The sequence below is a fragment of the Triticum dicoccoides genome, chromosome 2B (assembly GCF_002162155.2).
Source record: "Triticum dicoccoides isolate Atlit2015 ecotype Zavitan chromosome 2B, WEW_v2.0, whole genome shotgun sequence".
Lineage (NCBI taxonomy): Eukaryota > Viridiplantae > Streptophyta > Magnoliopsida > Poales > Poaceae > Triticum > Triticum dicoccoides.
The window spans coordinates 309,443,195-309,451,870 of record NC_041383.1 but is presented as its reverse complement, the minus strand read 5'-3'; positions in this window follow the sequence as shown (position 1 = coordinate 309,451,870).

Here is an 8,676-nt window from a genome sequence, read left to right as displayed (position 1 = left end):
CCGGCTCCGTCGCCGGACCTCGCCGCCGCGCCCCTCCGACGTCCTACGCCTCCCAGGCGAGCCCGCCGCCGCATCTCCTCCCTTCCTCTCTCTTCTTCGCCGCCTCACTCCCTCTCTTCCCTACAGGTTCTCGCCGCCACCGAAGCTCCCGCCACCGTCCAGAGTGCATCGCCGCCCGGCCTCGCCGCCTTCGGGAACGGGTCCGGCCTGACCCGATCCGCCCGGATCTGGCTGGGACTCCTCCCGCCTCGCCTTGCTTCGACGGAGCTTCCTCGTCGGAGTTCGGGCGTCGCCGCCGCACCTCGCCCCGATCCGCCCTGCCCGTCGACCGCCGCCTCGTGGGCACAGCTCCGGCCCAGCCCAGCTCTCCCCTCCGGCCTGCCAGTCTCCCCTCCTTTGGCCCAGTCCACCACCGAGCCGGCCCATGGGCCCTAGGTGAGCACCCGACAGTTAAACCCCGCTCGTGCGATATTTTACTATGTTGCGCTCGCGCGTCAGTTTTTTTCCGTCCCTGAAAAATCATATTATGTTGCATTATTGTGATGGGTGTAACTCTGTGCATGTAGCTCCGTTTTGTGCGTGTAATATGTCAAATTGTTCGTCTCAACGGGTACTTCATTTCATTCCATTGCATCATATTCATTTGAGCTCATCTTGATGCCTGAATCATCGTTGCAAGAGTGCTACATGATGTTGTCTGCTGTCTGTTAACAGAACTTGCTCATTTGTCATTTTTGCCATGATTGATGTGTGCATCCTATGAGGTTGATGTCTACATGTGTTTTGATCTATGCCATGTCTTCTTTACAGAGGCGCTTACCATGTATTTTTGTGATCAATGTGGTGACTAGAACAAGCATGCAAACTAGGCTTCATAATGTTGCTGGTTTTAGTCCCTGTTCTGCTGTTATTTTGATGCCATGTAAACATGATGCTACAGAGAGATCCATGCATATTTTGAGATACTTCAGTAAGGATGTTTTGAACATATGGTTTTTGTCTATCCATTCATGCCCCTGTTTGCAATTATGGAGTAGTCTATCATACCATTTTCTTGCTCTACTTTTGCTACAAAATGTTTCCTGGCAGATTGTTTACATGTTATTCAATTTTGCCAAGGTTGTTGTAGTTGATCCTTGCATGCTATGAACTTCTTCTTGCTTTGGTTAGCTTCATAAACATGTCTTATTGCTGATGCTATGATTATCTTGTCATGCAATGACTTGTGGTGAGTGAATCAAGCTTGTTAAGTAGTGTACTTGTTGCTGTTTTGCTAGGCTGAATCTGTTATTTCATGATGCTATGTAAACTTGCTGCTACAAGTCATTCTATGCATAATCTGGAGATGTTCACTAAGGGTGTTTTGTTCTACATGTCATGCTCTATCCACCCATGCTCCTGGTTGCAATTATAGCTTGCTGTAGCTTGTTAATATCTTGCTCCAAAGTTGCTAAATAATGTTGCTGTCAGCCTGTTAACAAGTTCAGTTGTTGCCATGATTGTTGTTAGTGATCCATGTATCCTATGAACTTTCTCTTGCCATGCTTAGCTTCATAAACATGTATTGTTACTGTTGGTTGCCTTGCCATGTCATTTATTGCTCTGTGGTGAGTGGTACAAGCTCATCAACATGCCTACTAATCGTTGTTCCTGCCATGTTTAAATCTGTAATATAACTTGCCATGTTTACATGGGTGCCATCATATCTTCTGATCCTTTTTGGCTCATGGTCAGTAAGGGACTTTTGTTCTATGTGTTTAGTAGATTCATGCTATGCCTTTGTTTGCCATGATAAGTTCCTGTAACATGTTGTTTGATAGCTCTAAACATTGCAACCTGATGTTATTTTCTGCAAAGTCCGAACTGTTATTATTTGCAATCTTGCCATGTGTGTTTGAGCATGTCCTAGTGATTTATGGAGATAGCTCAGTGTTCATGTTTTGTTATGCTTTACCTGTACATCATGCCCATGCCTTTTGTTTTCTTGTTGAGGTCCTGTAGCATGTTGTTTTGATGCTTGCAATATGCCTAGTTGCTGTTTTGGACAGATTGTTGTTATGACTTGTTTGGAGTGTATGTGTTGAACCGTTGCTCCGTTTTGAGTGTGCTCTATATGAAACTTGCTTGATTTTGCATGTAGTTTCATATTATCATGTTGCATCCATGTTTTGAGGTGTTTGCTTGATGTTTGTATGAATTTTGCATCAATGCCATGTTTAACTTGTTTTGCTCATATCTTCTAGGCCGTAGCTCCGAACTAAATGAACTTTATATGTAACTTGACTAGAATCTCGTGTAGATCATCTTTGTGCATCTTAACTTGCTGTTTAACAACTTGAACATAAGGTTTATTCAGATCTGGACCAATTTCGAAATATGCACATGAGGACTTACCAGAATTGTTATATGTTATTCCCGGCCTCATTTAAACTTGCTTTGATGTGTTGATCTTGTTTGCATTATCTCCTACCCTGAGTAGCTTCATGTAGTCTTGTCTTGCATCATGCTTGTAGTGCATCATGTCTTGTCTATGTGTGGTGTGTTTACTATGTTGTGTGCTTCTTCTCGATAGTTCCCGTTTCGTTGCGATCGTGAGGTTCGTTCGTCTACGCTTGGTTCGGCTTCATCCGTTCATCTTCTTCATGGACTCGTTCTTCTTCCTTTGCGAGATTTCAGGCAAGATGGCTGCTACCCTGGATCTCACTACTATCATTGCTATGCTAGTTGCTTCGTTCTATCGCTATGTTGTGCTACCTATCACATGTTTATCAAGCCATCCCAAATTGCCATGAACCTCTAAGCTTTGACACCCTTCCTAGCAAACCGTTGCTTGGCTATGTTACCGCTTTTGCTCAGCCCCTCTTATAGTGTTGTTAGTTGCAGGTGAAGTTGAAGATTGCTCCATGGTGGACAGGTTTATGTTCGGATATCACAATATCTCTTATATTATTATTAATGCATCTATATACTTGGTAAAGGGTGGAAGACTCGGCCTTATGCCTGGCGTTTTGTTCCACTCTTGCCGCCCTAGTTTCCGTCATACCGGTGTTATGTTCCTGGATTTTGCGTTCCTTACGCGGTTGGGTGATTTATGGGACCCCCTTGACAGCTCGCTTTGAATAAAACTCCTCCAGCAAGGCCCAACATTGATTTTACCATTTGCCTCACCATCACCTACATTTCCCTTGGGAGTAATTAACCCGAGGGTCATCTTTATTTTTAGCCCCCCGGGCCAATGCTTGTCTAAGTGTTGGTCCAAACCGAGCGATGTCCGGCGCCCCCTGGGCAACCAGGGTCTATGCCAACCCATCGTCTTGCTCATCCGGTGTGACCTGAGAACGAGATGTGTGTAGCTCCTATCGGGATTTGTCGGCACAGCGGGCGGTCTTGCTGGTCTTGTTTTACCATTGTCGAAATGTCTTGTAAACCGGGATTCCGAGTCTGATCGGGTCTTCCTGGGAGAAGGTATATCCTTCGTTGATCGCGAGAGCTTATCATGGGCTAAGTTGGGACACCCATGCAGGGTATAATCTTTTGAAAGCCGTGCCTGCGGTTATAGGCAGATGGGAATTTGTTAATGTCCGGTTGTAGATAACTTGACACCAGGTCCGAATTAAAACGCATCAACCGTGTGTGTAGCCGTGATGGTCTCTTTTCGGCGGAGTCTGGGAAGTGAACACTGTTTCTGGGTTATGTTTGACGTAAGTAGGAGTTCAGGATCACTTCTTGATCATTGCTAGCTTCACGACCGTTCCATTTGCTCTCTTCTCGCTCTTATTTGCGTATGTTAGCCACCATATATGCTTAGTCGCTGCTGCAACCTCACCACTTTACCCCTTCCTTTCCTTTTAAGCTTTGCTAGTCTTGATACCCATGGTAATGGGATTGCTGAGTCCTCGTGGCTCATAGATTACTACAACAACAGTTGCATGTACAGGTTATGCGATGGTCATGACGCGAGAGCGATGTTTGCTTGTTTGGAGTTCTTCTTCGATCAGGGGATAGGTTCCAGGTCGGCAGCCTGGGCTAGCAGGGTGGACGTCGTTTGAGTTTCTGTTTGTGTTTCATCCGTAGCCGGATGATGCCCTTATGTATTGTGATGTTGTATTTGTGTGGCATTGTATGCCTCTTGTATGTATCCCCATCTATTATGTAATGTTGATGTAATGATATCCACCTTGCAAAAGTGTTTCAATATGCGGTTCTATCCTTGGTGGGACCTTCGAGTCTCTTTAGGGTAGTATCGCATATTGGGCGTGACAGTCTCCTAGATTGGTTAGGTGTCACTTGGGAGCCTCCGTCAAGATTGTGGAGTTGAACCAAGGAGTTTGTACGGGCAAGGAGATCGCCTACTTCGTGAAGATCTACCCTAGTGAGGCAAGTCCTTCGTGGGCGATGGCCATGGTGGGATAGACAAGGTTGCTTGTTTGTGGACCCTTCATGGGTGGAGCCCTCCGTGGACTTGCGCAGCCGTTACCCTTCGTGGGTTGAAGTCTCCATCAACGTGGATGTACGATAGCACCACCTATCGGAACCACGCCAAAAATCTCCGTGTCTCCAATTGCGTTTGAACACTCCAAACTCCTCCCTTTACCTTCATGTATAATGTTTTACATTCCACTGCTATACTCTTAGAATTGCATGTGTAGGTTGATTGCTTGACTTGTGCTAAGTCTCTAAAATCTGCCAAGAACTAAAATTGGGAAAAGGCTAGATTTTTATTTGGTCAAGTAGTCTAATCACCCCCCTCTAGGCATACTTTCGATCCTACAAGTGGTATCAGAGCTACGGTCTCCATTTTTCTTGATTTCCATAGCTTTTGGTGATCATAGCCTTGGTTTCACAACCTAGGAGAGTATGGCGTCTAGTGAGGGAAATTACCACCGTAGAGGTCCTTACTTTGATGGTACAAATTTTGCTAGTTGGAAGCATAAGATGAAAATGCATATTCTTGGACATAACCCCATCGTTTGGGCTATTGTGTGTATTGGCTTGCAAGGTGAGTTCTTTGATGGGAGAGAACCGAACCGTGAAGCTACCGCGGAAGAGTTGAAGATGCTGCAATACAACGCTCAAGCTTGTGATATTCTCTTCAACGGATTGTGCCCCGAAGAATTCAACAAAATCAGCCGTCTTGAGAACGCAAAGGGGATACTTTGATTGATATGCACGAAGGTACTAATTCCATCAAGGAATCCAAATTGGATGTGCTTCAAAGTCAGCTTGATAAGTTCAAAATGAAGGATGGTAAAGGTGTCGCTGAAATGTACTCTAGGCTTGCTCTCATCACAAAGGATATTGCCGGCTTAGGAAGTGAAGAGATGACCGATAGATTAATCATCAAGAAGATCCTAAGAGCCTTGGATGAAAATATGATACCGTGTGCACATTGATCCAAATGATGCCCAATTACAAAGATCTCAAGCCAACGGAAGTCATTGGAAGTTGCTCATGAGATGTCACTCAAGGATAAAGAAGAGCTTCACAACAAGTCAAGTGGTGATTACAAAGCCTCATGTGATGCTCCTACATCATCAAGTGAGAAACAAACCTTCAACAAGGAATTGAGCCTAATGGTGAAGAATTTCAACAAGTTCTACAAGAGTAGAAGCAAGGAAAGAAGTTCCAAGTCAAGGTCCTACAATGACAAAAGATCTTCGAGTCATGAACGTAATTGCTACAATTGTGGAAGACCCGTACGCTACTCCAATGAGTGTACGACTCCCTACAAAAGAAGAGAAGATTCACCTAAAAGAAGAAGTAGAAGAGAAGAATCACCACCAAGAGAGAGAAGGAGTAGAGATGATCGTTATGAACGAAGAACCTCCCGGAGAAGCAAGGATTCGGAAAGGAAGGACAAATCATCAAAGAGCTACACAAAACGAAGACATCGAGCTCACGTTGGTGAATGGGTATCCGGCTCCGATTCCGACCATCACTCTGAAAGAAGTTATCACTCCGACTCCGAATATACTCAAGATGAAGGTGTTGCCGGTCTAGCACTTGTGTTAACCAACTCCTATGACATATTTGACTCACCAAATGAAGGAATTGGAAGATGCTTCATGGCTAAAGGCCCAAAGGTATCACACCCCGAGTATGTTGATTTCAATAGTGATGAAGATGATTTGCTAGGTGATGATGATTTACTTGTTGATAAATCTAGTTATGAAAACTATGGTGAATTTGCTATAAATCATGCTAATCAAGATAAAACGAATGGCGATGATAAGAAGGAGATTGAGCGTCTAACTAAAGAACTAAATACTCTTAAGTTAGCTCATGAAACTACCTTGGAAGATCATTGAGATCTTTTAAAGACTCATGAGAAGCTACGCTTTGAAAAGCTCAACCTAGAGCAAGAGCATGAGTTTTTAAAGGCAATCAATTGAAAGTGCGTTATATACACTAGAGGGGGGTGAATAGGCGATTTTTATGAATTCTTCACTGAGGAATTTGCCAGTGAGGAAATTCCTAAGCGAAGAACTACTTGCAGCGGAATAAGTACTCAGAAGTAAGCATGATAGAATACACACATGGTCATCATGATGAAATGAAGACAAACACAGAGTACAAAAAGCGTAAACATAGGATAACATAAGACAAAGACAAACAGACTGAAGAAATTGAACTGAGGAAATTTGAGAAAGTCTTTAGTCAAAGTCTTCAAACACAGTATGAACAAACACTCAACATAGTAATGAGGAAATGAAAGAGTTGAGGAAATAGAACCAGTAAGGTTGGTGAAGACAATGATTTGGTAGACCAGTTCCAACTGCTGTCTCAGTTGTACATCTGGTTGGAGCGGCTGAGTATTTAAACTCGAGGACACACAGTCCCGGACACCCAGTCACTGAGCACGCAGCTCAGGACACCAAGTCCTCACCATATTCTCCTTGAACTAAGGTCACACAGACCTCGTCCAATCACTCGTGGTAAGTCTTCAGGCGACTTCCAAACCTTCACAGACTTCGGTCACTCAGCGATCCACAATTCCTCTTGGATGCTCTAGACCATGACGCCTAACCGTCTGGAAGAAGCACAGTCTTCAAAGGTAACAAGCGTTGGATCCACGCAGGATCAATCTCTTCAGTGATGCTCAATCACTTTGGGTTTGTGGGTGTTTGGGTTTGGATTTTCCTCACTCGATGATTTTCTCTCAAAGTCCTCGGAGGTTGGGTTGCTCTCAAATGACAAGTGTCAGTTTTTCTCGGAGCAGCCAACCAGCTAGTGGTTGTAGGGGGCGGCTATTTATAGCCTAGGGAGCAGCCCGACATGATAAGACATAAATGCCCTTCAATGATATGACCGCTAGGTGGATAAGATATTTTGGGACAGCTGGCGTGCAGCACAACAACGGTCGGAAATTTGACTCTCAAATTCCTCAGGGCTATCATGTTCCTCACTGTGTAGGCAATCTGCACTGGTGAATTCCTAACTCCTCAGTCAGAACAAATTCCTCAGCGACCAGAAGAACTTCGTCTCTGTCACTGAAGAAATTGACTGAACTATATGAGATTTCCAATGGCTTCACTCGAAGGGATTCGTAGGTGTAGGATTTTGAGTTGAGCATCACGTGAAAATTTTTCCTTAGTATTTCCTCGACCCCCTTTAACAGTACGGTGTTTCCTATGACTCAAGAAGGAGAAAAACAAAACTATGAAAACGAAAGTCTTCAAGCTTCATATTCCTCGCATGTATATCAAGTCTTCACGGACACACCAATTTCTTCACTTTCAAAGTCTTCATGAAAGTCTTCAGAAATACCAAAATCTTCAGTCGAAGATATTCATTTTTAGGGGCCGACTTTCTGTGTAAATATCAAACTCCTCATAGACTTATAGACCTATGTACACTCATAAACATATTAGACCCTTAACCTATAAGTCTTCAATACACCAAAATCACTAAGGGGCACTAGATGCACTTACAATCTCCCCCTTTTTGGTGATTGATGACAATATAGGTTAAGTTTTCAACGGGGATAAACATATGAAGTGTAAGTACTGATATTGGGGAATTTGATTGCAAGATATAGAAGAACTCCCCCTGAAGATGTGCATAGTGAGGAATTTCCTTTTGAAGCAATGCACACTTGAAGAGTTGAATCATGGAGATCTCCCCCTATATCTTGTAAATTCATACATGCATTTGACATATAATATGAAGAATTTCAAATGCATGTTGAAATATGATGCCTGAAGAGATTCAGCATGCGTTAAATAATATTAATGAGGAACAAGCATGCAGAATCAGAGCATAGTGCATCAAGTATCAGAGCACCATCGGGTTTAAGATTACAACTCGATCCAATAAAAGTTTCAGAAGAACGAGAGTTGTAACTTAGCAAAAAAAACGCCCATATAATAGACCCGCTTGAATACTAACTCAGATTTCTCCCCCTTTGTCATCGAATGACCAAAAGGATCGAAATTGAGGACTAACGCCCCTGAAGAATATCAAGTTGATGGAGGAGCGCCAGCGTTGCCGGGGTCGGTTGTCGTAGTAGGGCCTGCTGTAGTGTCGTCCAAGTCTTCATTTTCATCAGTCTTGCGCGATGAAGAATAGGAGCTGGCCACCAAGGAAGGAACCTTGACCTTCTTGAATTTCTTCGGTGGAGGTGCAGACCAGTCAAATTCTTCCTTGAGACCCATGTTCTTCAGATCTTTGGCGCTA